This window comes from Protopterus annectens, chromosome 4.part0 (genome assembly GCF_019279795.1).
Source record: "Protopterus annectens isolate FY-2018-M chromosome 4.part0, PAN1.0, whole genome shotgun sequence".
NCBI classification, from domain to species: domain Eukaryota; kingdom Metazoa; phylum Chordata; order Ceratodontiformes; family Protopteridae; genus Protopterus; species Protopterus annectens.
This window is the reverse complement of record NC_056733.1, coordinates 1103351513-1103373995: the sequence shown is the minus strand read 5'-3', so window position 1 is coordinate 1103373995 and position 22483 is coordinate 1103351513. Positions and strand designations below refer to the sequence as shown.

Sequence of the window (22483 nt, the reverse complement as noted above, 5' to 3'; positions counted from 1 at the left end):
TCCCCCAACAGAGAAATCACTGAGAGATGGTCTACTTTACGATTGGCCACCCGGTCTTTACGCTTATCCACCAATTCTAATTCTGAAATTCCTACAGAAAGCTGTCATGTTGAAGAGCAAAGTCATCCTCATTGCACCTTACTGGCTTCAACAGATTTGGTTCCCCTTCCTTTGGCCTCATTTACATAGCCAACTTTAGATTCTGGATCTGACTCCAGACCTCCTGTCTCACCTAACAGGCATGATTCATCCAGACATATCAAACCTCAGGCTGACTGCCTAGCTTCTCCAATTCCATTAATGACCAGACAATGTATGTTCTCTTCGCCTGTCTGACATATACTTTTGTCTTCCTGTAAACCCCCTATGTGAAAGCTCTTCTCCAGTAAATGAAAAAGGTTTGTTTACTGGGCTCACCAAAATAATGTTGATCCTTTTCTAGCTCCCATACATAACATCCTAGAATTTTTGGCTCTACTGTTTAAAGAAGAAACTAGTTCAACAGTTAAGGTGCAGTTAGCAGCATTATTGAAGTTTCACATTGGATTTGAGGGTTCTTCTGTCACTTGTCATAAGCTCTGCAAATCATTTTAGCTAGGCACTCTTCTTCTGAGACCTTCTTTTTAAGACCCTACTCCCCCATGGGACCTGAATGTGGTACTGCAAGCTCTTACTCATTCCCCACTCAAAACAGCAGCTGTGTGTGACCTTAAATACCTTTCTTGGAAGACAATTTTTCTGGTAGCCGTTAATTCTGCCAGACAAATTTCTGAGATTCAAGCATTGTCCTCAAAACCACCATACTTGATTTTTCACAAGGATAGAGATGTTCATCGTGTTTCACTGTCGCAGTCATTACTCTTGGGTTATCCTGCTGGCAGGCTACCTGCAGTCGGCCAGAATTCCAAAGTCTAAGCCTAGTACTTATTATACAGCAGGAACTTCTCATTGTTACATTTGTTAATGCCTGTTATGTACTTCACAGATAAAGATTCTAGTTGTCTACTGATGTACTATGTTCTTCATCTGTAAATTTGTTGTAAGTAATTTCTATGTTAAATTGTTAATCACTATGTAATCCAATGTAACTACTGTCTGTTTATTTTACTGTGGAGCTTTTCTCCCTGGGCCTCTGCTGAAAATGGACCCACGTCCAGTCGGACACTCCCGGGCAACAAATTTAAATAAATAAATAAATAAATAAAGTCTTGGTCCAGCGTCGGTTGCTGTCACCTCTTCTCTGACCTTAGTGCCCCAGGGGTATAAAAGATGCTGCCGCTGCCATTTTCTTCAGTCTTTCTTGACACGCGGTGGCTGAAGCAAAAGCAGTTCACAAGTGCCCTTCAGCTGACTCCTGAGATTTTCAAATCTGAATTTCAGAACCGAAGTCTTCATTAAAGCTAAGTACCCCGTTGGGGAAACTTTTTTCTTGCTCCAGACTGATGTCAGAAACAGTTAACAATTGTATTTCTTGTGGGAAGCAAATACCTCATAAGGATTTTCACTCTTACTGTATTCTTTGCCTAGGCCCTGATCACAACGTTGCTAGCTGTCGGTTTTGTGCTAGATTCAACCAACGCACTATCAAGCGTTGGTTCGATTTTGCATTTCATTACTTTGGCCGAATATTTAATTATGTAATGCCGGCGGAACAGTCGACATCCGGAGTTTACAAAAAAACGCAAGGACAACGATAGGCATCCGAGGTCCAAAACCGACGACGAAGCCTCTTCTAGGCCAATTGCCGGTTCTCTGTGAGGCGCTTTCGCAGCACCTGGCGCCTGCTATCCCAGAGCCACAGGCCGCTACCGGCTCTCACGTGGAGCCGACTGGGCCTCTGGAAACTGAAGGTATTGGACACTCTGAAATCAATCCTTTAGATGGGTCCGGAGCCGCTGAGCAGGCATCGGCTTCTGAGGGTGTCTTCAGACCTACACAACTATATGTTAAGCCACCTTCAGCTTCAAAGACAAAGACTAAAGCAGTTCTAAAGACAAAGAAACAAGTACAGCATTCTCCTATTCAGACTTCCATGCCTAAAAAACAGATGCTCAAAATGGCCGAAGATCTAATTACTTTGATCAGGGACTCCCACCCCCCCTCCCGATAAGAGGCCTAGGCAAGAGACAGAGTATGATTCTTCTGATCAGGTGTCTATTTCCTCTGATTCCTCTTTTAAACAGGATTACTCCATGCTTCCCTATGAGGATTCTGATGCTGAAGAATCCATTCCTTCAGCCTCTCCTCCTGAGGACTATTCTTTTGGGGAAACACTGCATACTATGAGGGAGCATTTCCACTGGGAAAGCCAAGATTATTCTGAGTCTAAGAAAAGGCTCAGAGACTTCCTGCTTCTTCCTCAGCACAGACCCCTTGCTAGTCCACCTGTTCTAGACATTATAGATGTATTTTCAGAGTCCGGACTGTCCCCTGACTCTCTACCCCCTGCACCTGCTAAGCCAGACAGATACTACAGGGTCCCGGATTCTCATAAATTCCTATATAAAAACCCCGCTGCTGACCCAGAAACTATATCTCAGGGTTCCAAGGGGGTTAAAGCTTCCACTGCAAAAAACCCTGTCCCCCCGATAGGGATTCTAGAGCTCTAGACAGATGGAGGAAAAAGTTTACACTTCTGCCACCCTGGCTTTAAATTGTCAATTTCATATGCTTAAATATCAGCAATATTTAATGTCACTGCTTAAACAGAAAATGTTGACAATACTTAATATTCAGAGAACAAGGAATTGCAGGATTTATTGCATGCAACTGAACAAGTGGGGAAGCATACTTTGCAATGTGATTATGATTCACTGGAGGCCTCTTGCAGGGCCTCTGTTACAGGTTCTGTTATTAGAAGGCATACTTGGTTAAAGGAACAAAATCTGCCCGATCATGTTAAAGCAAAATTATTAGATGCACCATTACAGCATGATACTTTGGTAGTAAAGCAGAAGAGGTGTTGAAAAAAATGGAGGATAAAGCAAAATCCATGCAGACAGCCAAGGATTTCTTACAGGTACATTCACCCAGGTTTAGCAGGAACTGGCCTTCTAAAAATTGGTCCTTTCCAGTCTCAGACAGACCACAAAGAGGCAGATACAGGTGTCCCAGAGGCAGATCTCAGCACCAAAGCTCATACAGGCCTAAACAATGGGGTGCTCCTACCTCCAAAGGCAGAGAAGACAAATCACAGCCTTACAGGAAATAGTCCCAATGACTTTCCTCTACCATTTCCAAACAGTTTTCTTTTGACAACCCCTTGGGGGAAAACTAGCACTTTTTTCATCAAATTGGCAAATGGTTACCCAAGACAAATGGGTTCTGAACATAGTGTCCCACGGTTACAGGTTCCATTTTCATACTCTACCAAGGTCAAAGGGCATGCCAGACCTGCCACACAATCAATGGGCAGAGGCACAAAAACAAATTACAGCCCTCATGGACATGAGGGCCATTCAGCAAGTACCACAACAAGAGCAGGGGCAAGGATTTTACTCCAGACTTTTCCTAGTACCCAGGAAGGACAAAACCTGGAGACCAATTCTGGACCTGTCTACACTAAATACGTTTCTGGAAGTTCCAAAATTCAAAATATTGACTCTTCAGCAGCTACTGCCCATGCTGGGCAAGAGGGCTTGGCTCGTAACTTTGGACCTAAAAGAGGCATACCTGCATGTCCCAATCAGACAATCTTGCAGAAGATACCTCAGATTCATAGCTGGCTCAATGCATTACCAATTCTCTGCACTGTTCTTTGGCTTATCTACTGTTCCCAGGGTCTTTACAAAATGCCTGGCACCAGTAATTGCATTTTGCAGACAAAAAGGAATTCAAATATAGCCCTACTTGGACGACTGCCTAATTCAAGCAGAGAACAAAGACACTCGTCTAAAGCATCTGGTGTTTGTGAAAAGATTACTAATTGGCCTAGGCTACACAGTAAATGAAAAGAAATCAAAACTAGTGCCCTCTCAAGAGATAATATTCCAGGTTGCAAGCTTAAATACAATTGCCCAGATGGCTTATCTCACGCCAGACAAGCAAAAATAACTGACTACTTACTTCAAAAAATTGGCAACAAAAACCCACTTATCTGCAAGGAAAATCCTGCAGGCCTTGGGTTTCATAGCATCCTGCAATCTACTAATTCCATATGCCAGACTGCATATGAGGAAACTACAGTGGTATCTGAAAAGTGTTTGGACTCAGCATTGCCACAGCCTGGAGACAGTAATTGCACTCATTCCATGCCTACAACAGGAGTTTTGATGGTGGGCAGAAGCCTGTCACCACAATAAAGGTCTGCCATTCAGTTTACCCACAGCCAGACAGACATTGACAACGGATGCATCAGATTATGCCTGGGGTGTCCATATGGCAGGAAAATGTATTCAGGGCACATGGCCTGCAAACCAGATGCATCTTCACATCAATAAAAAAAAGATGCTAGCTGTTCAAAATGCCCTGACAGCTTTCAAGGCCCTGCTTCATCCAGGACAATTACTGATAAAGACAGACAACACTATGGTCATGTGGTACATAAACAAGCAGGGAGGTACACATTCCTACCCCCCTCTGCAGACAAGCAATGACCTTTTGGGACACAGCATTGACTTTTCAAGTTCACCTGCAAGCACAATTCCTGCCAGGAAAAACGAATACTCTGGCAGACAAACTAAGCAGAAATCTCATGGATCCCCACAAATGGAAACTGGATCCACAAGTCTTCGGGATGATAATAAGGAAATGGGGATGCCCAGACAGATCTGTTTGCCTCCCCTCACAACTGTCAATTGCAGAGATTTTGCACAAGGATTTACCACGAGCAAGCATGGAAAGTGGACGCCCTATCATTCAGCTGGAAGAATCTAACAGTATATGCTTTTCCCCCACTGCCTCTCCTGCCAGAGTACTCCTAAAGGACAGACAAGAGATGCCAAAAATTATTCTGATTGCACCAGACTGGCCACGCCAGCACTGGTACCCAATCCTAAAGAGCTTGTGTAAAGGTCCAGCATGGATATTGCCTCAAACTTCTCACTTGCTGACCCAACAAAACAATCGGATCCTGCAGAGCCAAATCAGGACCTTAAATCTGGCAGCATGGCGGAAAATGTAGCCATTCAGCAAACTCGTCTTTCAAAAGCTGTTATGGATGTTATCTTGGAGGCCAGGAGGCCCAGTACCAGAAAATCTAATGCAGAAAAATGGAAGAGATTCTGTGCTTGGAACCAGGAACAAGGCATTGACACGCCTGTACCAAATATTCCTCAGATTTTACAATACCTAACTGACATGCTGAACAAAGGCCTTTCTTTCTCATCAATTAAGATTCATGCCTCTGCCATTTCTGCACATTACAATATGGAATCACCTATCTTTTCTCATCTTTTAATAAGGCAGTACCTCAGAGGGGCCAAAAACATTAGGCCTCCAAGGAGAGCACCAATTCCGGCCTGGGACCTCCGTTATGTTTTGGAAAAACTCACACAGCCTCCTTTTGAGCCAGCATCAACAGCGGATATTAAATTCTTATCCTGGAAAACAGCTCTGCTCCTAGCCATAACCTCTGCAAGGCGAGTCTCGGAGTTACAAGCACTCATGGCTGTGGAACCTTTCATCATTTTTCATCCGGACAGGGTATCTCTTTGGACAAACCCTGCATTTATGCCTAAGGTGGTGTCCAGTGTGGCTCTCAATCAAACCATTCACTTGCCTACCGTTTACCCAAATCCACAGAACAAGGGTGAGAAAATTCTGCATTCTTTGGACATACACAGGCAGTTACGCTTCTACTTTGACAGAACTAAAGCTTTCAGAAAGACTGAGCAACTTTTAGTGTCATATGCTGCAGGTTCACAAGGAAAGGCGATCTCAAAAGAGACTATTTCTAAATGGATAGGCCATTGCATCCGTTTCTGCTATTCCCAACCTGGCAAATCAGTGCCTAAGGGCATTAGGCCTCATTCCACCAGAGCAGCAGCCAATTCAGCAGCCTTCCTCAGAGGAGTACCAACCAAAGAAATCTTAGAGGCTGCAACTTGGAGTTCAGTGCACACCTTTACAAAGCACTACCACTTGCCTCTCTACTTTAAGTCCAGAGCAGGCTTCGCCACTGCAGTTCTGCAGGGCCTCATAGCCTCTCCTAATCTTATTTAGCCCAGCCACCCATCCTCAGCTTTGGGATTCTACCCAAGAGTAATGACTGCAACAGTGAAACGCGATGAACATAGTACAGTTGTGTACCTACCATGAATGTAGATGTTCGAGTGTATTCACTGTTGCAGTCCAGGTTACCCACCCACCATCCCCCTTTCTCTTTGCTGGGACTTATCTGCACTTCTCTATCCTATACAACCTTTTTGGTGTATTTGCTTGTAGATGAAGGAAATGTTATTTTTGTGCATGCATTTCTTATTGCTATATTTTTCAGCCTACCTATTTGGGGCACCTGACATCTGGGGCAAGAAAAACTGAAGAAAATGGCGTCGGCTGCATCTTTTATACCCCGGCGCACTGACGTCAGGGAAGAGGCGACCGCAACTGACACCGGATCTAGACTTTGGAATTCTGTCTGACTTCGGGTAGCCTGCCAGCAGGATAACCCAAGAGTAATGACTGCAACAGTGAATACACTCGAACATCTACATTTATGGTAGGTACACAACTGTACTTTACGCTATGAACTAACGCATCCTTTCTTCCAGAGGTGATATCAGAATCTAATATCAGTCAGGCCATTAATTTGCCAGTATGCTTTCCTAAATTTTCTAAGTAGGGCGAATACATGTTAAATTTATTGGATGTTCACACACAATTACATTTTTACTTAAATAGAGCAAAAAAGACATAGAAAAACTGACTGTTTGTCTTATTTGCAGAAGTAAAATTGGGAAAGCCAGTTGCCAAATTAACTTTGGTCATTTCATTTATTTATAACAAATTGGGCATTGTTTTACCAAAACCGTTATGGGCCCATTCAACTAGATGCACTGCAGCTTCTTGAGTTTTTTAATCTTAGAATATCTATGGATGATATTTGTGCAACAGTAACCATACCTTTGTTAGTCATTACAAATTGGATCTGGTCTCCAGAGGTGGAGCATCATTTGGTTCAGCTGTGCTCAGAAATGTCCTCCTTTGAGTCCACCCGGGATCTAGGGTAGCTGGAGACTCTGTCCCATCAATTGAGGATAGAATGAAAATTGACAACATCAGATAAAGAAGTTATGTACTCACCATAACATTCCATCTGTGTTGCCCATTTTCATTCTTTCTCAGCTCCCCTCCCACTAACCCCCATCCTTTGAAAACTCCTGGAAGAATAAGTGGTTAGTGGACATAACTGTCCTTTATATTAAGCTCCAGATACAGTATAGTATTCTTCCTATTTGTCTGCAAATATTTTCTTTATAAAAAAGTCAGCAAACAAGATCTGAGGTACTTGGGATTGGTGCATTATGGGAAAGTGAGCAACTCAAGAGTTTTTGGTTGCCACAAGTTTAGCATTGGCCAAGTTGGATCTGAGGGATCGGATTTGAACCCATCAGTTGAGGAAGAATGAAAATAGATAACTCAGATGGAATGTTATGGTGAGTAAATAACTTATTTTTATATTTCTTAAATGCCAAGGCATTTTGTAATTTCTCCTTAGAATTAGCTAGAGCTAATTAACTACCATTAATGAGATAGTTAAGCACAACAGTTGCAGCCAACTCACAAGCCTTAGTAGCACTGTTCACTTAAGCTGCAGTGGGAGAGGGTGAAAGTAAACCCTCTGTCTACTTTCTTAACGAAGAAAGGTACTGCCGTAACTACAGTAGCTTAACTATGACACTAAGAAAAAAGGGTACTTATGTTCATAGGCTTATGCTAGTCTGACAACCACCAGGATCTTTGTAAGCCTTGCTGTGCAATCCAACCCAGATTTCTGAAAAACGGGCATACTCTCAAGCTTGAGAATGGACCACGGTAGTTTGTGAACTGTAGCAGATGTGATCTGGAGAGGTGGAGAAGCATGAGGCATTATGGGAGTGAGGGAAGAGTCAGATTGGGAGAGCTCTGTGCATGCCAGAATGTATACCGTCTCTAGTGACCAGTCCATCACTCAAGTGGATGGGATGTATAATGCAGGATCCGGTGTTGCACCTGCTGAATTATGTACGGATTGACATTTAATACATTTAATTTGTTGATTATTTTTCTACATGGACAGTGTGCAATGCTTTAACAAGATCAAGAAAAGCAGCATATATTTTTGTTTCTTCATGAAATGTTGCTCTTCTTCAAAGAATGTCACAGGCATCAAAGGCCAGCATTATATCTTCACCAGACTGTACTAGTTCATATCTCACAGAAGTTCCCTTTGTCATTGATAGTTAGTGCAGTTGATTTGTCTGTGACATTACTTAGAATGCTGTACAGGCTGATGGGTCTAAAATATTTTGGGGACCAAGGTAGACTACCTATTTGTAAATCAGTACCGCTACAGCCTGTTCACGAGTCCATATGCTAATGGTTTGTTTAATGTTATTGATAAGGAGGTTAGTCACATTTTCCTTTATCCTTGTAGGAAATAATTAGTCATCATTTGTATTTTAATGCATGGCAGCAGTTATCACATTTCTTAGTAATGTCTTACTTATTGTGAAGTTTTAATGTAATTTTAAATACAAGGGCTTGTATCCTGCTGCTAATCATTTCACTTTCTATTGATAACCCAGTCCTGACCCAAATAAATCTGACCAAGAATTATGCTCAGAATTTAACTCTTTCTTCTTACAAGCAATATCTGACCTAACTAAGACCTTCCCTACCAATATCCCTTCTGTTCCCCTTCATTCTCCCTCCAATTCCTCCGATAACCCTCCCCTTAGATTTGAGCTCAAACCTGTCTCTACTAACTTCATAAAAAAACTTCTATCTAAACTTAAACCCTGCTCTAATGCCCCGACAGTATTCCCTCCTCCTCTTTAAAATGTACTGCAGATGGGATAGCACTCCCGATCAGCATCATTATTAACAGATCTATTAACGAATCTTACATCCCCAAATTATGGCGCTCAGCTTATATCCTTCCACTGCACAAAGGAGGCAAGAACACCAAACATCTCAAACTTTCGCCCCATTGCTCTGCTTTCACCTATCTCTAAAATCTTAGAAAAGTGTGTCCACTCCCAACTTATGCCTTTTCTAACCCAAAACCATCTTCTAACACCTACCCAACATGGCTTTCGTTCTGGTCATAGCACTACTACTGCTCTATTATCCTACCTAGAAACTATCAATCAAGCCCGAGACTCAGGTCACCTGGTCTCTACTGTCTTGCTTGATCTCTCTAAAGCCTTCGACACTGTTTCTCATAATCATCTTCTCCTTCAACTATCAAACCTGCATCTATCTCCTAATTCTCTGTCCTGGTTCTCTAGCTACTTATCTGATAGGTCTCAGGCAGTCAAATGGAAAAACTCCATCTCCTCCTTCCTACCCACCCCAACAGGTGTACCACAGGGATCCATCCTGGGACACATGCTCTTTAATATTTTTATTAATAACTTTCATTCTGCTATCCCCGATGCCAAAATTATTCAATACGCAGACGATTCAACCATAGTCTGCTCTGCCACAAACAGCTCTGAACTGCTTCTCAAAACCCAAGCTGCCTTCTCAACCACTGAAAACTGGATGCAAAAAAACCACCTCTCCCTTAATGCTAACAAATCCAAAATTCTCCTCTTCTCCCCTAGAAAATCTTACTCCTTCAATAAAGATACTTTCAAAGTCCTTAGCAACTGTAAATCCACTATTGAAGTTGTTCCCTCTGCAAAACTCCTCGGTGTTACAGTTGATGAATTCCTAAAGTTTGACATACACATTCAACAAAATATTAAAAAAAACCATCAAAAACTAGGCATGCTATACAGGAATAATCGCTTTCTCTCTCTCACCACAAGGCACACTCTGGCCACTACCTACCTTTTGCCTTCTTTACTTTATGGAGCCCCTCTCTTAACCAACTTGTCATACTCCAGCACCTCCAAACTAGAAAGCTGCTATAACAAAATCTCTAAATTTGCGTCAAACTGTAAAAACTCCACCCATCATTGCCTTTCCCTTCAATCCCTAAATTGGCTAGAACTACCAAACTACCTAACCTATCTGCAGCTCACAACAGCACACAAACTTATATTTCAGCCATCTAACTGTCCTGCTCTAGCTAATATCCTTCCTCCCTACACCCCTAAGAGATCTCTCAGATCTGAACATCAAAATCTGATTGCTATCTTCAAACCTAAAAGTCCTGCTGGCCAACTTCTCCTCTCTTTCACTATCGGTAAGGCTTGGAACTCTCTCCCTTCCTCTCTAAGAACAATATCTAGCACTGAAAATTTCAAAACTCTGCTTTTCAAACATCTGTCCACTAAGTGGAAATGCACCTGCTTTCACCCTACCTAAAACTATTCAAAAACTCACAAATAACCTACCTAGAGTGTAAAAAGGTGAGGCTGTCCTTTAGTCCACCCCAACTAAAAACTATCCAAGTACATATTCATACCACATGGAGTGCTCCATTGCACTCAAAATGTCCCAAAGACTTATCTTCATACCGCTTCATGTAAATATTGTAAATAGATTTCTTAACTCTCTCCTCTATGTGCTTATATAATGCATTTTCTCAAACTACTCTATAAGAATACCTTTACAAATGTATAACCTTCTAAGAATGTGCTCATGTGCTCAAATAATGCTTTGTCTTAAATTACCCTATAAGAACAGCTTATGATTGTATAACCTTTTAGAATAACCTTAGTGAAGTAGTATTTGACTTTGTTGCAATAATGAATGTTTCTGTTGTACAAACTGATCTCCTCAATGTATCATTCGTATTTTATATTTCTGTATTTTGTATTTGTACATCTGGAGCTTTTCTCCCCGGGCCTCCACTGAAAACGGGTCTCAGGGCCCAGTGGACTTCCCCGGTAATCAAACTGGAAATAAATAAATAAATAAATAACCTTTTACTTTCACAATTTTTCCCATTCAGTTTTTTTGATGTAATTAAAATCTTTGGTGTTAAGTTGTGTTCGTACCTTTATTTGTCTGTGCAATTGTGCAAGTAACAATGGGGTAAGTTTTGAAACTTAATTAATACCTCTTCCTTGTTTGTGTACTAGTTAATTTTTGTGATTTAGCTAGTGTTTTGTTGACTTTACGTGTTTCTTTTAACAGTATGTGTTCATGATTGCAGAGTGACAGAGGGATGGAAAATCACCAAAAGTCCCAGGTGCCTGGAGTAGAGTCCTCTCCCACACCCTCAGATGAAGTCATGTCTGACTGTATCAAGGAAGGTGAGATGCAAAAGAAGCCATCTAAACTCCCCCAACCCAGGCGCTGATGTGGATGAATGGAGGCTTTCCCTAAATCCCCACCTGATGACCTCAGTTTCAAGAAAGTACTACACCTCATACTTCTGAGGAGCTTGCGGCCAGTTGTTTCAGCCTCTCCTGAGGAGGGTGTCTTGCAGGATGCTTTCTGTTCCATCTCATGTACATCTTGGGTGGCCCTTCCTCCTTTTGACATAATGAATTGCGCTGGTTGTGGATGTGTTGTAAAGAGGGTTATACGTGATGGAACCCATCCATAGGAGACCGAATAAGATGTTGCAGCCTCCACCCACTCCATGGACCAACAGGCTTGGAACCACCAGTCTCCACTGGCTGACTTTGTGGTGGAAGACAACTGTAAGATACCTTTAACTTGTGTCTTTCGGCTTTTCCCGGTTAGGGGTCGCCACAGCAAAACTCCGGTCCGCTAATGATTGGTAGTTGATTTTTATGTGCCGAGTTATCAGCCCTGATGCACAATCTTCAACGAAGGTACGCCCATTCACGCATGTCTCCACGCAGAAGACGCTCTAGCTGAGAATCGAACCGGACAGCGTCTTACTGTGAGGCGACAACGCTACCGCAGCACCACCACCGCGGGTTGTAAGATACCTTTAACTAATGACCCTTATGTCAGGTCCTCTTTAAGTCCCCATATAAGCAGAAAACTGCTAATGCTTACAGCTGTAGATGTCAAGTTATGTAGTCTTTAGAGGACCTTTACAAAGAACCAGAAGAGTGCATGCAACTTGTAGTTTAAAAAGGCCCCACAGCAAACTTTTCAAATAGTATTGGACAGAAATTCTTGTGGATTTGGGAATTTTCCAAATGGATGATGCCATTGAGGCAGTTGCAGAATCCCTGAAGACTTGACCAACTGTCCACCTCTGGAAGTTGGGATCAGTCTCCCTCCATCTACTTGTATGACAAGTCATTGTACAGAATAAATGGATAAAGCAGGTCTTGTGTGGAGGCATCATGATTCCCTTTATTTCTCATCCAAGGCCACCTTCTTTTCTCCTTCCTGGCATCCACTTTCTTCAGAAGATGGCAGTCAAATCTGAGGTTGTAAATGACCTGTAGAAAAGAGCCATCCAGTAGTCCTACCAGACTAGGTAGGCTGCAGGGCTTATCTGAGATTCTTCTTGGCACTTTGGAAGTGGATAAATAGATTTAAAACCAACTTAATGAATGTGTTATTTATAGTGACATAATTGATACGATCACCTACATTCTTGACTGCAACTTGTGCATGGTCCATTGTTCTCCAGTATCATCTTTGATTCAAAGTTATGTTTTTTAAACTAGAGCAGCTTCTATTCCAATTTCCATTATGGCTACATTTCTGGAAAGATTAACAAATAAGAGAACTTCTTTTCAAAGACATTCAGTATACACTTCTGTTTTTGTTTTGAAGTATGGTCCTTCATCATTGCAAACCCCCAAAGTTTAAACAAACATCCAAAAATGAAATCAGAGTTTGATGATCATGGCCATCCATGCAGTTGTGCATTTCACAGTTTAGTGTGCCCTTTAATTTCACATTTATTTCTCATGCTGAGCTATATAAAAGTCAAAGCATCAATGTTGCCCTTGTAGAAAGCTCTGTGATGATCTTCGTGTTTCACTGTTGCAGTCATTACATTTGGGTAATCTATTGGCAGGTTGCCCTCAGTCAGCCTGATTAACAAAGTCTTTGGTCCTGCGTCGGTTGCTGTCCCTTCTTCCATGACGTCAGGTCATCAGGGGTATAAAACATGCAGCCGACGCCATTGCATCAGTCTTTCTTGCCGCGCAGTGTCCGAAGTAGAAGCAGTTCGTAAGTGCCTGTCGGCCGACTCCTCAAATTTTCATTTTCGAGTTTCAGAACCGAAGTCTTCAACTAAAAGCTAAGTACCCTGTTGGGGAAACTTTTTCTTGCTCCTTACCGATGTCAGTAAAAGTTAATAATTGTATTACTTGTGGGAAGCAAATACCTCATAAGGATTTTCATGTGTACTGTATTCCTTGCCTAGGCCCTGACCACAACGTGCCTTGCTGTCGGTTTTGTGCTAAATTTAATCAACGCACTGTTAAACGTCGGTATATTTTTGCTTCTAAATATTTTGGCTCAAGATTTAACTATCCAGAAATGTCGTTGGTTAGCATTCCGACTACCAGAATACCTAAAAAACGCAAAGAAAAAGACAAGAGACAGACCGTCGAGGGCCAAAACCGATGACGAAGCTTCTCCTAAGGTACTTAGTGAGGCACTTTTGCAGCCCCTGATACCCGCTACTTTTGATTCGCAGGCCTCTACGGAGACCCATTCGGAGTCCGGTATGCCGCGAGATACGTTAAGTATTGAACCCGCGGATGTCTCTACCTTAGATGGGTCCGGAGCCGCTGAGCAGGCACCCGCTTCTGAGGGTGTTTTCAAGCCTAAAGATTTGTATATTAAACCGACGCCATGTTCAAAACTAAGGCCAAAAACTACTTCTATATCTAAAAAAACGACGCTTGGTAAACGTGTACAGGCCCCGATGCCTAAAAAACAAATGATCAAAATGGCTGAGGATGTAATTACCTTGATCAGGGGTACCCATCCCCCTCCTGCTAAGAGGCCTAGGCAAGGCACTGACTATGAATCTTCAGATCAGGTTTCTATTTCTTCTGATTCCTCTTCTGATCAGGAATTATCTATACCCACTTATGAGGACTCTGATGCAGAAGACTCCACCCCTTCTGCCTCTCCCCCTGAATATTTCTCTTTTGGAGAAACTTTGCATACCTTAAGGGAACACTTTCACTGGGAGAGTCAGGATTTCTCAGAATCTAAAAAGAGACTTGGGGATTTTCATCTTCTTCCTCAGCATAGGCCTTAGGCTATGCCTCCTGTTCTAGACATTGTTGAAGATGTTTTCTCAGAATCCAGTATGACTCCTGATTCCCTGCCTCCGGCTCCTAGTAAGCCAGACAGATACTGCAGGGTTCCTGACTCCCACAAATTCCTTTTTAAAAACTCTGCTGCTGACCCTGAAACCATTTCTCAGGGTCCCAAGGGCGTTAAGGCCTCTACTGCTAAAAATCATACCCCTTCTGGTAGAGATTCCAGGGTGCTGGATAGATGGGGTAAGAAGGTTTACACTTCTGCAACCTTGGCAATCAGGGCTTTAAACTGTCGATTTCATATGCTTAAATATCAACAGCGTGTCATGGGTTTACTTAAACAGAAAATGATGTTGATTTCTGATTGTGTGGAAAATAGAGTTTCAGGATTTATTGCATTCAGCTGAACAAGTTGGAAAACATACTTTGCAATGTGGTTTTGATTACTTGGAGGCCTCTTGCAGGGCTGCTGTAACTGTATCTGTGATAAGAAGGCATGCTTGGCTCAAGGAGCAAAGTCTGCCTGACCATGTTTAAAGCAAAATTGTGTGATGCTCCTTTACAACAGGACAGTCTGTTTGGTAATAAGGCTGAAGAAGTTTTGAAAAAGATGGAAGATGAAGCTAAATCTATGCAAACTGTGAAAGATTTCCTACAAGTGCAGCCACCCAGGTTTAGTACGTACTGGCCTTCTAAGAACTGGTCCTTTCCAGTACCCACTAGAGCCGCTCAGGTCAAACCCAGACATTCCAAAGGCTCCAGGTTTCAGTCGCAAGGAACTTTTAGTACAAAGCAATGGGGTGCCTCCACCTCCAAATCTGGAAACAACAAGGCACCTTCCTATGGTAAACAGTCTCCATGACTTTCCACTGCAATCACCAAGCACTTATCTTTTGGCCACCCCTTTGGAGGGAAAACTGGCACTTCATGCATGAAACTGGCAACTGATTACCCAGAACAAATGGGTTTTAAATATAGTATTCCAGGGATAGGTTCATAGGTTCATACTAGGCTATCTGCCCGAGGGCATTTATAAGCCTAGCCCATAGTTTTGTGGCTTAAGCCACCCCTTTTTTATGGGGAACTATACCCATTATTTTGCTGTGCCTCTGTCTAGCAGTGACACTGAGGTAATCCCTGGAGTATATCTGCGATCTCCCATCCATTGGTCAAGATTTCTCTTGAACAAGGCCAGCGAGGTGCTCTGCCTCACATATACCGGGATTTTGTTCCACAGCATAGGAGTCTTTGGGTGATGAATCTATCCTCCAGCACGCCCTATTAATAGCCGTGTCGAGGTTTAAGTCTCCGCCTTGTGGCTCTGACGGATGTAGATTTTTTGAGGTGAAGCATATTCATCAACTCTGGGTATGACATGGCCTTGTATGTCAGGCAAAGGTCACCTCTGAGCAAGCGGTAAGTGACTGAATAGAGCTGGAGTTCTTTCAGTCGGGCAGCATAGGACAGATTTTTGAGACCCTTTATCCTTTTGGTGAGGAACTTTTGTGGCCTCTCTAGCTGCTGCAAGTGTCGGGTCAGATACATTCTGAATGGGGCATTGTACTCAATCATTGGTCTGATGAGTGATAGTATAGGGAGACTATGACCTCCCTTGATCTAGATGTGAATCCCTTCATGATGAGGTGGGCAATGTAGAAGGTCTTCCTAACTACTTTAGCTACATGAGTGTCGAATGACAGGCTACTGTCAACCTGGGTCCCCAGGTCCCTGTTAACTTCTTCTGTGCTCAGAGGATTACCACCTGTATGGTAGCTAGTAACCTTGTTTTTTTTGGCATTTAACTTTAGGCCATGGCTCTGGCACCAGTCATCCGTTTTGTGAGACCCTTCTGAAGGATATCTGTGTCAGATGTGTTTTTTACGGCGCGCCAGTTTGCAGTCATCTGCAAACTTTGTCAGCCATAACCCTCCTGTGTTTGCTTGTACTGAAAAGTAGATGCCAAACAAGAGTGGCCCAGGACTGAGCCCTGTGGGACACCACTTGTGACAGGCTTTGAGTCTGACATGGCACCAGCAACTCTGACCCTGTGGGTTCTGTCACTCAGCCAGTTTGCAACCCATCTTGTGATGTATGGGTTAACATTTAAGCTGATGAGTTTTTCAATGATACCCGAGTGTGGTATTGTATCAAGGCCTTCGCCAGATCGAGGTAGGCTGTATGGACTGCCTTTCCTCATCAATGGCTTTGGTGACTGTTTCAAAAAGTCAACCAAGTTTAAAAGGCATGATTTGCCTTTGACAAAGCCAAACTGGGTTGGATCCAAAGTCTGCAAATTCCTATGTCTTTATTTATGAGGTCCATTATGATCCTCTCCATAGCTTTGCAGATAAGGCTTGTCAAGCTAATGGGCGGTAATTTCAGGGTCTGTGGAGGCACCGCCTTTGTGAAGTGGGACCACAGTCGCAGAGCCCCACCCCTCTGTCGTGATCCAGAGGTGAGACTGTGATTAAACAGCTGTCCTAGCTGTGGGTTTAATTCCTCGTTGAGTAAGGGGACACACAGCCTGGGACACCATCAGGTCCCATGGATGCTGTGTTTTTGCTTTGGAGAGAGCAGTTCTCACTTGGGCGCTTGAGATATTTGGGGCTGCAACCATTTGGTATAGATATCTCTACTTTTGGGGGGAGGAGAAGTTTGCACTGAACCTGTCAGCCAGTATGTTGGCAATGTCTGTAGGATCAGTAATCTTCACATCATTTTGAACTAGTTCTGAGCATATCTGGGAGTTTCCTCCCAGGTTTCTAACATAGCTAAAGAAGGCCTTATGATTGTCCTTTGAGTCTTTAGCTATTTTTCTCTCAAAATTTGCTTTGGATGATTTTATGAGAGCTCTTAGTTTTTTACTTATAGTGATCAAGGGTGTCTTACCTTTTAAGGATTTTGCTCTATCTTGTAGTAGCTTCCTCCTTTTGTTGTAGAGTTTGTTTATGGCTGGGGTCCACCAGACTGGACGCTTGGTACAAAGAGTCTTTGTTTTGCTTGGGATTGCCTTATCCATGCAGTGCTGCAGGTGCTGGTAGAAGGCATTTGTAAGTGATTCAGCGGCTTGAGTACTGTTTTCCGCCCGGCTCGGGCCTTAAAGGAGACCACACTAGTCTTTAGAAGTGTGAAGTTTTTACTGTGGTCTTTTTTATTTCAGGTGGGGGTGGGATGAGGACCTCCAGCAAGATTAGTTTGTGATCTGATCTCACCAGTGAGGGGTATACTTCTCACCAGTGAGGGGTATACTTCCGGTGTTGAACATTGTGCTCCCATGTTCGTGATGATGAGATCAAGTATGTACAGATTTCATTTCCACACGCTGACATTAATCCCAAACTGATGGCCAGATCTGCCTCCAAATCAGTGGGCAGAGGCCCAGAAACAAGTTATGTCCCTCATGAATATGGGGGCTATTCAACTAGTACCAGAAAAGGAAAAGGGACAAGGTTTTTATTTAAGACTTTTCCTGGTACCCTGAAAAGACAAATCATGGCGTCCAATTCTGGACTTATCCATTCTAAATACATTTCTGGACATTCCAAAATTCAAGATGCTGACTCTTCCAGCAGTTGCTGCATATGCTAGGCAAGGATGCCTGGTTGGTAACTCTAGACTTAAAGAGGCTTACCTGCATATCCCAGTCCGGGAATCTTGCAGAAGATACCTCCGCTTCAAAGCAGGCTATTTGCATTACCAGATGTTCTTTGTGTTTCACTGTTGCAGTCATTACATTTGGATAATCTGCTGGCAGGTTGCCTTCAGTCGGCCTGAATTCCAAAGTCTTGGGTCCTGTGTCAGTTGCTGTCTCCTCTTCTACGACATCAGGTCGTAAGAGGTGTAAAACATGCAGCCAACGCCATTTTCTTCAGTCTTTCTTGCCACACGGTGCCCGAAGCATAAGCATTTCACAAGTGCCGGTTGGCCGACTACTGAAATATTCGAGTTTGAGTTTCAGAACCAAAGTCTTCACTAAAGCTAAGTACCCCATTGGGGAAACGTTTTTCTTGCTCTATACTAATGTCAGAAAAAGTTAATAATTGTATTACTTGTGGGAAGCAAATACCTCATAAGGATTTCCATTTATACTGTATTCCTTGCCTAGGCCCTGATCACAACGTGCCTGGCTGTCGGTTTTGTGCTAGATTTAACCAACGCACTATTAAGCATCTGTATATTTTTGCCTCAAAGTATTTTGGAAACAGATTTAACTACCCAGAAATGTCGTCGGGTAGCAATCCAACTACCGGAGTACGTAATAAAATGCAAAGAAAAGGACAGAGACAGACAGACAGTCGAGGTACAAATCCGACGACGAAGCTTCTCCTAAGCCAGTCGCTGGTACTCAGGCGCTTTCGCAGCCCCTGATACCTGCTACTTTCGAGTCACAGGCCCCTACTGACACCCATTTGGAGTCTGGCATGCCACTAGATACTCAAAGTATTGGACCGATGGATGTATTTCCTCGGATGGGTCCGGAGCAGTTGAGCAGGCACTGGCTTCTGAGTGTGTATTCAAGCCTCAACATTTGTATATCAAACCAACGACAGCTGCAAAAACAAAGAAAAAAGCAACTTCTAAAACTAAAAAACTGACGCATGAGCCACGTGCACAGGCCTCTATGCCTAAAAAACAGATGATCAAAGTGGCCGAAGACCTTATTATCTTGATCAGGGGTACCAATCCTCCTCCAGATAAGAGGCCTAGGCAAGACACTGATTATGAATCTTCGGATCAGGTTTCTATTTCTTCTGATCAGGAATTATCTATACCGCCCTATGAGGATTCAGATGCAGAGGAGTCTATACCATCTGCATCACCTGCTGAGGATTATTCATTTGGAGAAACCTTGCATTACTTTGAGGGAGCATTTTCACTGGGAGAGTCAAGATTTCTCAGAATCAAAAAAGAGGCTCAGGGATTTCCTTATCCTTCAGCACAGGCCTTTAGCCATACCCCCTGTTTTAGACATTGTGGATGATGTGTTTTCGGAGTCAAGTTTGACCGCTGACTCCTTACCTCTGTCTCCCAGCAAGCCTGACAGGATATTACAGGGTCTCTGACTCTCATAAATTTTTATTTAGAAACCCTGCTGCTGATCCTGAAACTGTTTCACAGGGTCCAAAGGGAGTTAAGGCCTCAACAGCAAAAAATCCTACCCCCTCTGACAGAGATTCAAGGGTACTGGATAGATGGGGAAAAAAGGTTTATACATCTGCTACCTTGGCAGTTAGGGCCTTAAACTGTCAATTCCATATGCTGAAGTATCAACAACATCTTATGGGATTGCTGAAACAGAAAATTATGATTTCTGAATGTGCAGAAAATAAAGAATTGCAGGAATTATTGCATGTAGCTGAACAGCTTGGAAAGCATACTTTGCAATGTGGTTTTGATTCCTTAGAGGCCTCATGCAGTGCCGCAGTTACTGGATCTGTGATTAGGAGGCATACCTGGTTAAAGGAACAAAATTTGCCTGATCATGTTGAAGCTAAATTGCTAGATGCACCTTTACAGCATGATACTCTGTTTGGTATTAAGGCAGAAGAGGTTTTAAAGAAAATGGAAGACAAAGTTAAGTCTATGCAAACTGTAAAAGACTTCTTACAAGTGCAGCCACCAAGATTCAGTAGGCACTAGCCTACAAAAAATTGGTCCTATCCTGTCAGACAGAGGTCAAAGGGGCAAATCCAGACGCCCTAAGGTTTCCAGATACCAGGCGCAAGATTCATACAGGTCAAAGCAATGGTTCATAGGTTCATAGGTAGGTACTAGGCTATTGGCCCTAGGGCCTATATAAGCCTAGCCAAAGGTAACCTGGCTTTCGCCACCCAAGAAAATTATTTTCCTGTGCCACTGTCGAGCAGAGCCACAGAAGTGATCCACGGGGTGAATTTCCTATCTCCCACCCAATCATCAAGATTTTTCTTGAAGAGTGCTAATGAGGAGCTTTGTTTGATATAGATAGGTAGTTTGTTCCAGAGTATGGGAAGTCTCTGGGACAGGAATCTATCCCCTCCAGCATGTTCTGTTTATTGTGGTGACGAGGTTTAGGTCCCTAGAGTGTGTAGCTCGTAGGGATTGGGATTTCTTTAAGTGGAGCATGTCTAAAAGCTCTGGGTTTGACATAGCTTTGTGTGTTAGGCAGAGATCACCTCTGAGTAGGCGATATGCAACAGAGTAAAGCTGCAGTTTTTTTAGACAGTCTGCATAGGGCATCTCTCTGAGGCCGGTAATCCTCTTTGTGAGGTATTCCTGTGGCCTTTCCAGTTGTTGTAGATGTCTTGTGAGGTTCATACCAAAAGGGGCGTTGTACTCTATAATGGGTCTAATGAGTGATGAGTAGAGGGGAACAATGACCTCTTTTTTCCTGGATGAGAAACCTTTTGTGATGAGGTGTGCCACATAGAAGGATTTCCTGACTACTGTGGCGATGTGATTATCAAAGGAGAGACTACTGTCCACCTGTGTCCCAAGGTCTCTTATCACACTTTCGGTGATCAGTAGACTACCACCTATGTGGTAGTTCATGGGTACTGAGTTTTTACCAAAAGGAATGACCATGCACTTTTTGGCATTGAGCTTGAGGCCATGGCTTTGACACCAGGCATCTGTCTCAGCAAGGCCCTTTTGTAGGATGTCCACATCTTTTGGAGTTTTGATTATGGCTCCTAGTTTGCAGTCATCTGCGAACTTCGTTAGCCAAAGACCTTCTGTGTTGGCCTGTACTTCAGAGAAGTAGATACCAAACAGGAGAGGACCCAGGACTGAACCCTGTGGTACTCCACTTGTCACTGGTCCGAAGCTGGATTTGGAGTCTGCTACTTTCACAGTGTGGGTTCTGTCAGTGAGCCAGATGGCAACCCATCTTGTGACATAGGGATTTATACCTAGTTTAGTGAGTTTATCTAATTCAAGAGTGGGGGATGGTGTCAAAAGCATTGGCGAGATCTAGATAGGCTGTGTGAACCACCTGACCCTCTTCTACGGCTTTGGTGACTGCTTCAAAGAAGTCGATCAGGTTTAGGAGACATGATCTGCCTTTTACAAACCCAAACTGGGTGGGGTCCTGAGTTTGGAGATTACCAATGTCATTGTTTATAAGTTCCATGATGATACGCTCCATAGCCTTGCAGACCTGGCTCGTTAGGCTAATGGGGCGGTAGTTTCCGGGGTCTGTGGTGGCTCCCCCTTTGTGGAGTGGGATAACTGTCGCTGTGCCCATTCAGTGGGCACATAGCCTGAGGTGAGGCTATGATTGAACATGGTACTTGGGTGGGGTGCCAGTTTGTTCTGTAGTTCATGTAGAACACAGCCTGGGATGTCGTCATGTCCCATGGATGCTGTGTTCTTGGCTTTGGATAGTGTGTTTTTTTACCTGTGCAGCCGTGATTACAGGAACTTTGCATTCTTCTGGTATAGAGATGGGCCCTTTAGGGTATGACAGAGGGGTAAAGTTAGCACTGAACCTATCTGCCAGGATGTTGGCAATATCCGTTGGTTCTGTATATTTAGTGCCATTGTGCTGTAACTCAGAGCAGATCTGAGTGTTGCCATTGAGATTCTTGACATAGGTATAGAATGCTTTGTGGTTGTCTTTAGAGTCCGTGGCAATTTTGTTTTCATAACTAGCTTTGGAGGATTTTATGAGGGATCTCAGCTTCTTACTGAAGCTGACCAGGGAGTTTCTCCAATCATGGGATTTTACTCTATTTTGCAACAGTTTCTTTCTTCTGTTGTAGAGTTTGTTTATGGCAGGGGACCACCAGATTGGCTTCCTTTTTTTGAAGGATAGCATCTAGGTTCTGTTAGGGATTGCACGATCCATGCACTCATGTAAGTGCTTATAAAGTGCATTTGTGTAGGATTCAGCAGTCATACCTCTATTGTCCGTCAGCATGGGTGTCGTGAAGTTTGCCACTTCTGTCTTAAAAAGCGTGAAGTTGGCTTTGGAGAAATTTTTTACTGTGGTTTCCCTAATGTGGGATGGGGGAGGGATGTGGATGACTAGGGTGATTAGCTTATGGTCGGGTCTGACCAACGAGGAATTGACCTCTGGTGTGGAGCACCGGTTGCCCATGTTGGTAATAACCAGGTCTAGGATATTGCTGCCCCTGGTGGGGGTGTGGGTAAGTTGATCCATGGCATTGGAATTTATGAATTCCAGAAAATGTTGAGCACAAGAGTTGGTACATGAGTAGTTTTCCCAGTTAATGGTAGGGTAGTTG

The 22483-nt window shown here is 43.2% G+C and overlaps 1 protein-coding gene across 1 annotated transcript in view; it reads left to right on the top strand.

The window, feature by feature from the left end:
• DIAPH1 (diaphanous related formin 1) overlaps positions 1-22483 on the top strand; it is a 2838381-nt gene that overhangs the window by 1012186 nt on the left and 1803712 nt on the right. The gene's annotated exons all lie outside the window — the stretch shown is intronic.